Below are 8,443 nucleotides of genomic sequence, written 5' to 3' on the forward strand. Positions count from 1 at the left end.
TTTGAACCCAGAGATTCATGCTTGCTAAGAGAGCACTCTACCTACCGAGTTACATCTCCAGCCCAATGCATGAATCGTTTTCCCCTTTGTGCTGAGAACAGAACCATAGAATCTTGTACACACTAGTGAAGACCCTATCACTGAGCCCAGTTCTACCAACTCACCTCTCTTTATATTATTCCCTAATCTCTGAGGCAAGTGTTCAGTTGATCTTCATAGCGAATACTTCTAGCTTGATTCTGGGTTTAGTAACTCCTATTTTTTAATTCTGATTCACCTGTTTCCCCCCCTCTTGCAAACTATTTCCACCTGTATACCAAAGAGGTCTAATTATTCCTTTCTTTTTTATGAAGGAACGCTATCAGCCCTTACCTCACACATCCATGTCAGGTTCACCCCACCCCCAACACCCAGGAATCATCTCTCCATGAGGTTTCTGCATCTTTATTTCTGCGGTCTCTGTGATTCTCATGACACTTCTTCTCCCCACCCCCATTCCACTGCTCTGCTTAAAACTGTTGCATCAAATCTTGTCACCCACTCCAGCTCCTCATCCTCACTGCAGGATTTGACACGCTTGACTCCCTTACAAAACATCATGCTTTTGAGACCCGCCCCCCCCACACACAACCCTTTAAGCTCCCTCCTGCTTCATCGGCAGCTCCTCTTTGATCCTCCTTGCTCACCCCTAGTCTCTCCCTGAAACATTATAGTGGCCTGAGCTCAGTACCTGACTAAGATCCTAGGCCTCTCACCCTGCATGATTTCTTCTTGACCTATGGCTTTAAATACCATCCACACACTTGGGACTCTTACAGTTAAGCTGCAGAACCGTCCATGTTTTATCTTACGTTCCATACTTCTATATCAATCTAGACTCAACATCCTCACTTAAGATGATCCAGGAGAGCTCTTGATTTCCCAATCTAAACTACCTCTTTTCCAGTTATGCCTAGCTCACTCAGGGAAACACCTCTACCATCACATAGCCGCTCAGACCACAAATCAAGAAGTCATCCCTACCCCTTCTCTTTCTCTCCTACTGCATACCTAGTCATTCATTGATGAATCTTGGTCAATCTCTGAAACCCCCTGAGCCCACCTACTTCCTCTCACCACATCCAACAGTCCCAAACTTCAAGCCACCAGCATAGATAGACCTCTGAAGCCAAATAGCTCATTGGCCTACATCCATCTTCTTCCAAAACAGAACGTTTTCCAAGAGCTTCAAGAGTTTTTCTTTTCTTTTATATTTCTTTTAAAAGTATAATTTTCATGCTGTAACTCAGACCAACCTTGTCTCCCTGCTCAGCTCCCACCAGTGACTTCCTGTTGTACCATCAATAAAACTCAAGGTCAGGATTTTGCCTATAAACCCCTGGTAATTCAACCGCCAGCTATCTCATTTCATTTAGCCTTCCACCCCTGGACCACTCCTCTCCAGCAATATCCACTTCAACATTGTCCATTGACCAAGTATTCTTTTCTACCACTTCCTGACATGCTTTGCACACTACCAACCCAGGTCTGTTCCTTCAGAATGATCTTACTGCTCACCTAAGAAATTTGAAAATAACACCTCTTCTTCTTTCAATGTCTTTGAGGTTTTTTTGTTTTGTTTTGTTTCATTTTTGGTTTTTGTTTGTTCGTTTTTTTTTTTTATTTTTTTTTTTTTGCCTCTGTGCCTGGGATCAAATTCAGGACCCCAAGTACATTATAAAAGTGGTCTGTTACTAAGCTACAACCTCAGTCCTGATGCCATAGCTTGCCTTGACTTCTCATCACTTTATGAAGCTAAGCTATTTATCAACTTGATGACTTTTTCCCCCAACATAATATTTTATTATTTAGTAATTTCATAAATACACCTGGATCACACTCACTTCCTATTCCTCCCAGGTCTACTCTCCCACCCTCTCCCCCCAAACAAACAAACAACAACAACAACAACAAAACCCACCAACTCCAATTTGTGTTGACCATATATTCATTGGAGCGTGGTCATATTTCTCTGTCTTTCCCTCTGGGATATGTATTTAATACAAGAAGGAAGAGGATCTCAATTGGCTTCTTTATTATATGGCACCAAATTCAAGATGATGAATTTTTAAAATATTGCTAAGAAGTCAGCCACTCACATATAGTCCAAGCACTAGAGAGGCTGATGCAAGAGGATCACTGTGAGTTCTAAGCAGCCTGGTTGCATAGAGAATTCCAGGATAAGCTACAGTTTCAGACTCTGTCTCAGAACAACAATTGCCAAGAAAATGAAGATAAGGAAGAGGGAGAGAAGAGGAAATGGAGGGTAAGCAGGGAAAAGAATAGGAGAGAGCAAGCAAGAGGAAAGGAATTTGGGGTACAGGATCACTTCCATTAATCCATCACAACGAAACCTTCAAATGGGGAGAACTACCTCCATGGTTCCAGCTTTGCAAAACCAGCTGGCAAGAGCCTACAGCATTCCTGTCCTGGCTTAGCTTTCTGGAAATTAGATGGTGTGATCACCAGATCAAGATTCCCATCTAACAGGTGCATTCTTGGAATTGATTTGGGTAATCTACTGTTAGAAGCACCTGTCCTGCAGAACAGATAGGCTAATAGGCCTCCCTGGAGCATTTAAGAATGTGAACTCCTAGAGGTGAGAGGCCCATCCCATCATTACCTACAAAATAAACTTCAAATGTTGATGGAGTAAAGCCCTCTCTCTTTATGAGACCCTGCGCACAGCTGGTGGCTAACAGGATTGCCCTTAAAACCACATTCATGGAGGTTTTAACCATGAATGTCAACCAGAGGAAAGGAGAGCTGAGAATATAGCTCAGTGAGAATGCATGATTCACAGGCACCAGGTCTAAGCTGATCCCCGGCATGAAAAACTAAAATTGAAAAGTGGGGATTTCTGGTTATTCACATAACTTAGCTCTTGGCTCAAAGCTTCTACTGTGCCATCCCCTAAGTAGAAACACTCAGTGCTTCCACTAGTCGACCAAAGGCGTCTTCTTTTCCTAGTCTGCCATCCAAACATCTCTGTCACTCACCTAGAAAGATCCTCTCAGCCACCTGCCCACCTCCCCCATAGACAGGCTGCCCTGCTGATGGTTGCCTACAGAAAGCATCAGTCCTTCCGGTTTAAAACTAGTCTTCAAGTCTTGATCCCTCTATGCCGCTATATTGAGAAGCTTACATAAATGGATTTGTCTTAGGTTTCTGCTGCCGTGACAAAACACCATGATGAAAAAGCAAGCCGGGGAGGAAAGGGTTCATTTGGCTCACACTTCCACATTGCTGTTCATCACTGAAGGAAGTCAGGACAGAAACTCAAATAGCACAGGAATATGGAGGCAGGAGCCGATGCAGAGGCCGTGGAGGGGAGCTGTTTACAGGCTTGCTTCCCATGGCTGGCTCGGCCCACCTTCTTATAGAACCCAAGACTGGGCCCTCCCCCATTGATCACTAAGTGAGAAATTGCCTTACAGCTGGATCTCATGGAGGCAGTTCCTTCACTGAGGCTCCTTCTCTGATGACTCTAGCTGGTGTCAAGTTGACACAAAACCAGCCAGTACAGTATTACTTTTTTTTTTTTTTAACTCTTTAGACTAGATAGTCGAAGATCAAGTGGGCAGCAGATTTGATGTCTGCTGAGCTCCTGTAGCCTAACAGAGCTGCAGAATCCATAGCCCCTTCAATAAAGCACAAATCCCACGCATTCTGGAACTCTCAGGATGCTAACACCACCCAAAGCCACACACTTACTGCAGTATTCTGAATTGTTTCCATATAAGGACTGGAGAGGAAGGTGGTGCATATTCAGACCATAATTTGATCTTTCGAAGTCTTACTCTACCTCTATCCCAGATTAAAAGGCTGCCCATGATGAGGGCAAGGTCCTGTGAATCTTTATAGTTATAATTTTATTTTCACAATTATTAAAAACTGATGGATGTCCTGTAGGGATAACCCCCTTCCACGCACGCCTCAGTTGGTCATTAGCCTCCTGCAGGGTGCATGGTTTGTTTTGTTGTGGTGATTTGCTTTAGTGCTTTTTGACACAGGGTGTCATACAGCCCAAGCTGGCCCTCATGTTCTCACTGTAGCTGAGGATGACCTTTACTTCCTGATCATCCTTCTACCTTCTGAGTGCCGAAATTACAGGCATGTGCCACCAGGTCCAGTTTATGCAATGCTGAGGATCAAACTAAGTTTTAATCATGCTAGATGAACATTCTGCCAACCATGTTTCATCCCCAGTTCCCAAGAACCACATATACAATAGACTCAAAGTCTTCAGGTTGGCTTATATATCATAAAAAGAAAGAAATTGAAGGGTGCTGTTGCCATGATGGCTAATGTCCTTGCTATTGATAAACATTTCACTTAGAGTAACTAGGCATGCTGTTCCATTCCTATAATCCCAGCATTCAGGAGGCAGAGGCAGGAGGATCATGAGTTGAACACCAGCCTGCTACATAGGAAGTTCAAGGTCAGCCTTCAGTGCATATGAGACCTTATGTTAAGGAAATACTTTCACTTAAACTTAATGTAACTAAACACTTAACACTTTCCAAAGACAGCTGTTAAGAGTGCTTGCTGCTCTTGCAAGGGACCTGAATTCAGTTCCCAGTACCCATATGGCAGCTCACTACTATCTGTAACTCAAGTTTCAAGGGATCCAATGCCTCCTTCTGACTTTTTCTGACCAGTACTAGCACACACATGGTAAACACACATATGTGCAGCAAAAACATTCATACACATGAAATTAAAATAAATAAGCCTTTCCAAAGATATTTGGCCCATAGCTAGCTACTTATGACTAATGCTGATTAAATGAAAAATCATACTTTAGAAATTGGCTTAAGTGAAAGAATTACTCTGCCAAGAAGCCACCTGTTACTGCAAAGGTTTATCCCAAATATTCATCCCAGGGCCCAAGACAAACCTATGTATTTGCTATCACAGCCTCCCTCAACCTGCACCTGCTCTGACCTGCACCTGCTCCATCCTACACCTACTTACATGTTCAACTGACTAACATGAAGCATCTTGAAAGGGATAAGTGAAAAAGTGAGGCAAAGGGGCTGGAGATGTGACTTGGTGGCAGAGTAGAGCACTTGCTTAGCATACACAAGGCCATGGCTTCCACCCCCACCCCTGCCGATCTTCAAAATAAAACAAAAGCAAAAAACAAAAAACAAAAACATATGGTGAAGTGAAAGACAGGGAGCCTGAAGAAGTGGCAAGCAGTCTGGAGTGAGGGACTTAGAAACCTGCAGAGAAGGTCAGTTCTGATGCTGACATGGGGAAAATGCGCTCTCTCAGGACACTGGATGAACATGCACGACACTGCGCTGAGTGAAATAAGCCAAGCAGAGAGAGAGAAATCCAGAACTACTTGACCTCACTTTCAGGTGGAATGTATGATGTGGAGCTCACAGAAGTGGAGTGGAGGTTGTTGGGCTGGGAGTTGTCGAGCGTGGAAATATTTGTCAAAAGGTCTGGAGTTTCCATGATAAACTAGGTGTAAGTTAGCATATGAGCCTTGTACTGGGAAGGATGAAGCAAGAAAACTTCCATGAGTGTGAAGTTTCAACCCCTGCCCACCCTGTCTCCCCAAAAAAGAGCACTAAGCCCTGGGGAATCTCATACACAGCCTGATAAGTACAGGTAATAATACTGTGTAATATACTTTAAACTTGCAAACAAGTGCTAAAGCTAACACAGTACACACACAACAGAAGACACTAGGTAAGGCAATACGTTAACTAATTCCATAGTTGTGCATACTTGAATTAAATCACCATGTTGTAAACCTAAATGGTCTACAATTTTATTCTGGCACTCAGAAGACTGAGGCAGGAGGATTGCCATGAGTTGGAGGTCAGCCAAGGCCCCCCAAAATAAAATAAAACAAGAAGTAGTCAATCTCATTTGTCAAGTATACATCAGTAAAGCTGTAAAGAAATGGAATAGCCACTGAAGAGTTTGAAGAGTTTGGAAAAATACAGGTATGATGGCACATTCCTTTAATCCCAGCATCTAGGAGGCAGAAGCAGACAGATCCTCAGAGTTCAAAGCCAACCTGGTTTACACAGAGAAAGGGAGGGAGGAGTTTGGAAAGAGTAAAATTACCTTAACAGAGCACGGGGAGGGGAGATAATTATTATACTTTTTCCACACATGTTATTTGTCTAGTCCAACTGCCAACTACTTCTGCTAACCTTTCTTCTCTAGTCCTATTTTGTTTTGTTTAAATTACAGCATTTGTGTAGTAGAAAAGTAAATACTAACAAATAATCCCCGATTTTAAATACACCTATCTTTTCCCCCTCGACTGTATTGCTGGGGATTGAACCAGGAAATTTATATATTCTAGGGATGTACTCTGCATCTGAACTACACCCAGGCTCACCTATTTTTGTTGTTGTTGTTTTGTTTTGAGTAACTGGTAGGTGGGGATGACCTTGAACTTGTGATATTCTGCCTCTACCTCTCATAGGTTAGGATTTCAGGTCTGTGCCACCCCACCCACCTCCCACACATATTTTTATTATAAATAAGTAAATAAATCCGTCAAGAGGAGAGTTGAAAGAAGGAGTTGGTGGAGCTGGGAATGAGAAGAGGTGACATTGTGGGAAAGGGCCAGAAATGGAGCTTGCCTAGAATGTGGGCCACATCAAAGTCAGGGCGGGAGAAAAGGACAGGCACCGGGTGCCATTTTAACTCCTAGGTGTGGCCCGGCGGACCTATGTTCCCAGCACTTGAGGAGGCTGAGGCACCAGTTCAGATAGCTTGAGACCAGTGTGGGCTACATATTGTGTCTGAAAAAACTGACAAACACAAACATTATTTAAAATTTGAAAAAAAAAAATGTAGGAGTCTGGACTTTGAAGACCACCAGGGGACCCAGGAGGATCTTAGTGGCAACATTGTACGTGAATTACATCAGCAGCATTCAGAAGGGACTTGTCTTAGGCCATTCACGTGCTTCTATGAAATACCACAGACTAGATGACTTCTAAACACAGAATTTACCTGCCTGGGTCTGGAGGCAGAACAGTTCATGAGGAAGATCCAGAAAGTTTAGTGTCTGCTAAGATCTGTGGCCTGGTTCACAGAGTACACCTTCTTCACAGAGTCCTTGCCTAGACTCAAGAAGAAACTCCGCCCCCTCACTAGACACTGACATCATAGAAGAAACCTCAAGATCTAACCAGCTCCCCAGGCCCCACCTCCGGAGACTCCACTTCCCGAGGACCCACCTCCCCACACTATCATGTTGGGAGTTAGGGTTTCAGAGTGTGAACTGGGGTGCATGGTAACCTTCAGACATGGCAAAGGGAAACCCCATGGAAAGGAAAGAGCAGCTGAACTAGGGCAGTAATTCAGGTGAAAGGTGAGAAGCTGTGAGGAGCTGGGCAAGTAGGAGGAAGGAGGAAGAACACAGGTCAAGAGAATCCCATCTAAGAGGAACCACCTGTACACCAGAGCTTATCTCCCAGTGAAATCCTTCTGTGATTCATGGGACTCAGAGGCTGATGGTGAATAAGGATGACGCTGAGGCTTCTGGCCACAGACTGCACAGCTGGTGACAGCATCAGCATTGTTCAGGAAGAGGGGGCAGGAGGACTGCCCTCTGGGTCAGGGAAGAACACCATGGCCTTCGGTTGGGAGACACAACAGACTGGAGGTGTGGGTAGCATCTTGGGAGTAGATGACAAAGGAATGTCACAATTGCTGGTGCTGTCTAAATGGATGAAATCATCCAAGGAGAATGGGCAGAGGAGAGAGAGAGAGAGAGAGAGAGAGAGAGAGAGAGAGAGAGAGAGAGAGAGAGAGAGAGAGAGAGAGAGAGAGAGATTCCTCTGTATATAATCTCATGTGTGGAGAGGAACAGATCCAATGGTACTTCCAGAGAGGATGATTTTATGTTTAACAAGACATGTCCACTGGCTAAGAGAAACAAGCTAACAGAGCCACAGCAATAGAGTGTTTAGGAGCAATGGTGTGTTCAGAAGAGAGTGCTGGAACAGGATGGAAGTAGTAGGCTGAGCTCTTTCCATTGGAGGAAAGCCAGAAACTGACTGAGGAATAACAGCATGGCCTACCCAGAATGAAATTAGGGATACTTCATCATCATCCTACAAGTCTCCATGTCCTCTGTGAAGAGGAGGGTGGGGTAAGCTGTGGGGAGGCAGGTCAAGTGTGGAGTCACAGAAGTTGGATTCTGGAAGATGCAGACTGAAGTAAGGGAAAGGCAGAGGTGAGGCATGGGGAGAGACCAGCTTACTTGGGCATTTCCTCTCTAGCAAGAGCTGCTGCACCCAAGAGAGGGTGGGAGCCTCTGAGAGCCTGGAAGTGTTCGGGGTGCTGCATTGCTTCATCACTAATCACCTGAGCTGCTTGGAAAAGGACCAGAGGACGGCTGGTGACAGCTCTGACAAGG

The sequence above is a fragment of the Onychomys torridus genome, chromosome 5 (genome assembly GCF_903995425.1).
Source record: "Onychomys torridus chromosome 5, mOncTor1.1, whole genome shotgun sequence".
In the NCBI taxonomy this organism is placed as follows: domain Eukaryota; kingdom Metazoa; phylum Chordata; class Mammalia; order Rodentia; family Cricetidae; genus Onychomys; species Onychomys torridus.